The sequence below is a fragment of the Sinocyclocheilus rhinocerous genome, unplaced genomic scaffold, assembly GCF_001515625.1.
Source record: "Sinocyclocheilus rhinocerous isolate Xijiao unplaced genomic scaffold, SAMN03320098_v1.1 scaffold299, whole genome shotgun sequence".
Lineage (NCBI taxonomy): Eukaryota > Metazoa > Chordata > Actinopteri > Cypriniformes > Cyprinidae > Sinocyclocheilus > Sinocyclocheilus rhinocerous.
In genome coordinates this window covers 2,783,862-2,789,861 of record NW_015652998.1, presented here as the reverse complement: position 1 = coordinate 2,789,861, position 6,000 = coordinate 2,783,862, and the positions used below count along the sequence as shown (strand labels likewise).

General features: G+C 38.9%; 1 protein-coding gene across 1 annotated transcript in view; it reads left to right on the top strand.

The window, feature by feature from the left end:
- LOC107715401 (neurexin-1-like) overlaps nucleotides 1-6,000 on the top strand; it is a 422,466-nt gene that overhangs the window by 65,023 nt on the left and 351,443 nt on the right. The gene's annotated exons all lie outside the window — the stretch shown is intronic.

Here is a 6,000-nt window from a genome sequence, read left to right as displayed (position 1 = left end):
GCCTACTTTTATTATTATGCTGTTACATTATGATTATATATTCAGTGGCATAAAATTGTCTTTAAAATCACAATAATATCGCTTATCGCAATTATTTCTGGGGCAATATATCGCACAACAAAAAGTTGTTATCGTGACAGGCCTACAAACAAAGCAGTTTCACTTTCAGAATGAAACACACAGCATCTCACTTTTATAAAGAATATCTCTTTGGATTTGAGACTTTAGTCTTTGCAACTTTACAGATCTTCTTTATGCACCAAGAGCTTGTAACACTCCAAAGAGAAAGGAAAAATTTAAATTGCATCATATGACCCCTTTAACTGATGTTAGCTAGTGAAAACTTTTTGTAAAGTATTGCCAAAATCTTTTGTTTGTCACAATGTTTAAATTAATAAGTATACACAAATCATTTAATAATAATATATGATTAATTTAATTATGTTTTATTCTTATTGATAATATAAATTTTCCAAAATGTTAAAAAATGTGGAGAAAGTCTGTTGCAGTTTGATATATTATTATTTTGAACATATCGGCAAATAATGTCACTTTCTTAGACTATTTTTAAAGGAAAATCTGAGAAAAGTGTACTAAAAATACCAATTATGGAATTTTTCATGAAAGGTGGAAACTTTGTTAAAAAACAAATAAACAGAAATTGATGGATCATGGGTAATGTAGTTGTTCACAATTACTGAGGCTATTAAATGTCATTTTTGTAGTTGAAAACACTGTCTTGTAGCTTTTACAAAAGCATTTATCTTCACCCTAATGACTTCAGAGCTCATGGTACTGTAGGTCTGTCTTAAAATGTTTAAACATTGATGTTGGAGGAAATTAATGGGATTTTTCTTTGAGAACCAGACTGTTTTGCTCTCTTTCTAGTACATTAAATAGTCATACACCTGCCATGGCTGATCTTTACCTGTATGAAGATTCTGGGCACAGGGGGGAGAAAGGACATGTATTTGCAACTTTCAACAATTACTTTCAATATTACAGTGAATGTTGTAAAGTACAATTCCTGTGGTTTTCCCCCAGGATCTACGACCCCGTGTGTGTGGAACAGACTGAACCCCAGCATTGTGTGTCATATCATCCTCAAGATGTGACATGTGCGTAGCTTTATTTATGTCCTCCCCCTGGTTCCTGCTTGCACAGGCCTCCCTTTGGACTGTGGAAGTGATAGGAAACAAATGAGATGGTCCTGTAGGACTGCAGGCTTACATGCTGTATCTGCTGTGCCCTGACCTCATCGCTCGCTCCATGCTCCGCACGGCACTACATCACACCAGGGTCTCCAGGGCCTCTCTATCCACTCAGCCAAGACAATGTCCTCCCTTCCCCTCGCCACCATTCACATCCCTGCCGCCAAGCTCTGTCCCCTTGCAAGAGCCGCCACACAAAGTCTTGACCACACTTCCACCCCTGTCATCCCGCAGCTTCGCACTCAATGCCGTAAACCGCCCCACTTCCTACAGCCGTTAAACCCTCCAAACAGCGGAAGCATGCTGGAAAAACAGACAGAATGGCAAATCGGATAACGCAATGACACAGCAGATATTCTGAGGGGCTTTTTTGCGTACTCTGCAATATGTCAGGAAAAACACAACGCATGCATACTTGCAGTACCCACCTCACAGCTCAATGGTTTCTTACCGGAGGGGTTTTTAAAACAACAGTCGCCTCGGCCCGTATTCCATTAGCCGCAGTTCTTTCGATTTGCCTTTGCCTACTCTTTGCTTTTCAGACATGGCAATTATTTCTGGCACCTGCAAGATCGAATGAAGGGGAAACTCAGACAATGTGTGGTAATTAGATCTTGTATGTTTTACCCTGCGATTATGTGCTTGACAATTTGTCATTGAGTGGACTCCGCAGCTGTCGCTGGAGTCGAGACATGCGTCAATCAAAATAGCTCCGCCTCCCAAGGTTCCCTCCTCCCTCTCCTTCATGTTCTGCATGATTCTTCCCGAGGCTTCAAGGATGTTCTGAATGCGTGTAGACAGTGCAAACGTTTTAGGCACCTGCGCAATTAAAGTTGTCTTTGGATCACATGTTAGACGCTTTAATAATGGAATTGTGTGTCTGAGCATTTCATTTGTAAGTGTTATTTCTCCCTCCAGCGACTTTGCTTGTCTCCGTCCACCCCCTCTTTTCACCCCCTCCTTTCTTCCTTCTCCTTCTCTCTCCATCTCACATTTACACGTACACATGTTTTTAATGGAGCATCACAACTCCTGCTGCACTCCGATGGATGGTATTCACAGAGAGCCTCTTTCATCCAGCAACATTTGGCTGAACTTTGATATAAATGCTTATGAAGATCATATTCCTCTAGAATTGTCCCTTGTCAATCCTCGAGTTCCTGCTCGTATTCACATCAAGCTGTCAAGAGCATCTTAAGTGTGTAAATGTATACAATGAAGTGAATCTTTTTGTATGCTCCTGTTTAGCCTTTTTAGACACAATTACTGCTGTGCAAATGGTAAACACTTGTTCCCTGCTAAGCAAGTTGATGATAACTCATGGTGTGTACATTTGGAGGTTTTCCTCATCACCTCCACACAGCACTGGCAAGCACTCAGTTTTAATAAGACCTGAATTCTCTGCATAATTAGCAGGACTAGCCATAGTTTTTCTTTGAAAGTACTGAAAATAAATAATATGCAGTAGCTATGACCAGCCATGACTCAAGACTCCAATGTAGAAATTAATATAATATAATATAATATAATATAAAAGTATGGATGGATTTTCATATTTTAAGATAAAAAGTCTGGGTCTTTTATGTACATTTTATGGATGTACTCTTATAAAACAAAAGTCATTATTTAAAAAGAAAAATAGCGTGATAACGTTTTTAATACAGTTTTATTACAGACGTTTATATAACAAAAAGATAAATATCATCTCCTAGGACATAATTGCTTAATGTTGAAGAAACACCCTCATCTCATCTCTCAGATCATGAGATGGAAAGTTAGAAATTAGTTAAGAGTTTGGAAATGTCAAGAGGAGTTTTATGTAGTCCGTGTTCTCCACAGACCTGTGGTTGGCAGCCCTGGGTCGAATGCATTCCCACCTCCAATGAGACTTCACAGTAAAAAGGGCAGGTTTTCCACAAAGATGGGTTGAAGCAATGGTCCATTGGGTGTTAGATTACAGAAAGCATGTCAAAGAGTTTGCTAGCCTCTGCCTGCTCTTGCTTTGGACCCTTCGTCCATCAGACAGGTGGAGTTAGCCCAATCATCTGGGACTTTAAGCTTATAGCTCTCTCCCTCTGAGCCTCACACAGTTCTGCTTAAATGGGATTTCAGCTGCATCCTATGCCGCTCTACTGATCTCACATCCAAGCCTGAAGCTCTCACTGATGGCAGGTCAGCGGTGCTGTCCGTGGTGCTGATATTTGCTGGCTGCTGTCCGTGGTGCTGAAAGGACAGACGACTTCTCTGCCATTGCAGCGGGCTGCTTTCTCCCTCGCGACTAGTCACATACCGCATTTCAATTATCTCTCCTCATATGGACCAAGCGCTCTGAAGTCGTGAATGCACAATCTGAACCATCCATTTGCTAACCGTCCGCCATTCCTGCTTAGCACAGCCCCGGATGCTGTTCTGCAGCTACAAAAAGGGGCAGATTTTTTCCGGAACTGCCATTTCGTGTGGGTAGCTGGCGGAGGAGGACTCTGTTTTTAATCATGTCAATTTGATTTGGCTAATTAAAAGAAACATCAAGAGGAAATAATGTGAGGCAGAACCGCAATGCTTAATTGAATATGAATGCACTAATTCGAGTGTGATCTTTAAATATAAGCTTGACAAAAGATGCTTATGTATTCAGTGGGCGTTTTGCTGCGTATGTGCTAATTGTACATTCACGCCATGCACTCGCTCCCTAAAGTGCCCTCAGTGCATCCTTATGCTGTCCATTACTCTCCCATGTAAGAGCAGAAAGCATGGCTAATTCTATTTGGTTCTAGCTCAGATTGCACACTGACCTGGGAACCAGGCTTTGATCAGCAAGTGTTGAGTGCTTAAATCTGCGCTAAAACATCATTAGGGGGAAGATGACAATTCGGAGTGGGTTTTCTCACGGTCATAAGTGGACAGAAACATGCCAAATGCTTTGTCAGGGTAACCTCTTCTGCTCTCTTCATTGTTATGCACTGTGTTGTAGTCATGCATCACTCTCAAAGGCAGATAATGACTTTAATGACAATGACCGTACCGGGAGAAAGAGAGGAATGTTTTCTATTTGGATTTCCAACTGGTTTCCCAACCTGCATATGTTTAGCAAGACCTGTTTGGTTAAAAATGAGAATGCCACGCACGCACCCAGGGCACGTTGGCATGTGCTGATAAAGTGCAAGATGGGGTCGCTTTGAGAGACACCTACATTTATGTTGTTTTGTTACTTAAAGACAATAAAGTCACTGTCACTTCCAGCACAATGCATGCAATGCAGCTGTACAAAATGATCCTTCTGCAGGGAGAACAGTCTGTCTGCTGCGTTAAAGCGGAATTACATGGCTAATATACTGTATTTGGAATAGCAAAGGATTGAGTGTTACAGGAGCCAATTTGATCTAATTTGAACTACTTTTCATTCCAATTATGCTTCATATTTCTTCTCTCCCTGCCCGTCTCCATGTGTGCATGTTGGCTTTATTGCACAGTGCTGCGTGCTGTATGGAACTGCTATTAAGAAATTTAGTCACTAATCATTTGACAAACAAAACGTCTTCTTTCACAAGACCTTTTTGAAGATTTTCCACAGATTCTGTTCTGTTGTTAGCCTTTCAAAACAGGCCTTTTAATTTATGATCAACCCCCCCCCCCCCCCCCCCACATCTACTACTTGCAGAAAACGACCCAATAGACCCTTCAGTTTTTCCCTTATGCTCTTTCTTCAACGAGTGCAGAGCATTATTTAAGGGCAGGTTTCAAAAGGCAGAAAGGCTGTTATCACTTTCAAGGTCTTTTGAAAAGTCCTCTTGTGCATGATCACAGTAATTAATTAGAAGCAAATGAGAAATTAAGCCCGCATTTTTTGTGATCAAATAAATTTTTCTCCACTCACGGAGTGCATATTGCTTCAATAAGATGTCTTCCGCCATGCACACACCTTTATTTATGGATACTGATGAGGCCAGAGGAACAGAGGGGACCCCAGAGCTCTGTACGACACCTTGCTGCACAGTGATCTGTTTTTCAGGGCCAAATTTACTGAGCAGTTGCACCACATTTGTTCGTAGTAATTCATCTCAAAAACTTGTATTATGTCTTATTCACTTCACTTGTTCCCTTATTCATCTAACCACCTGCATTCTAGCTTAACAGGGTGATAAATTCACTGAAATAGTGCAGCTCTGTGGGTATTTTAACGAAGTCATTGTCATTATATATAAATTAGGTCTTATTGATTTATTTATATTTATTTATTTATTTTATTTATTTATTTATTTATTTATATAAAGATAACAGTAGTAGTAGTAGTAGTAGTAAGAAAATAATAATTATTATAATTATAATAATAATAGCTAACTATTATTTATTTATTTATTTATTTTAAAGATAGCATTATTATTATTATTATTTTTAATTTTATTATTGTTATTATTATTATTATTGTATGGTGCAATTGCTTTTATACTATGTATTCATGGAAAAACAAGCTGTTTGTTTCATTTTGACCATGGCAGCATTTCTTTCATTCACTGAAAGTGCTGGGCCATGGATATTTTAATTAATTCATTTTTCATTTGTATATAAATTAGGCTTGATTTTTATGTATGTATTTATTTCTTAATTTATTAAACCATTACGACTAACATTGATTGACTGATTGATTGATTGAATGGTGCAATTATTTATAAATGTATACTATATCATTCACAAAACTTTGTGAAAAACTTGCCTCAGTTTTAATCCAACTATTCCACAGAAACCAAGCATTAAAGTTTTTTTTTTTCTTTTTTAAAAAGAGCTATTTTGT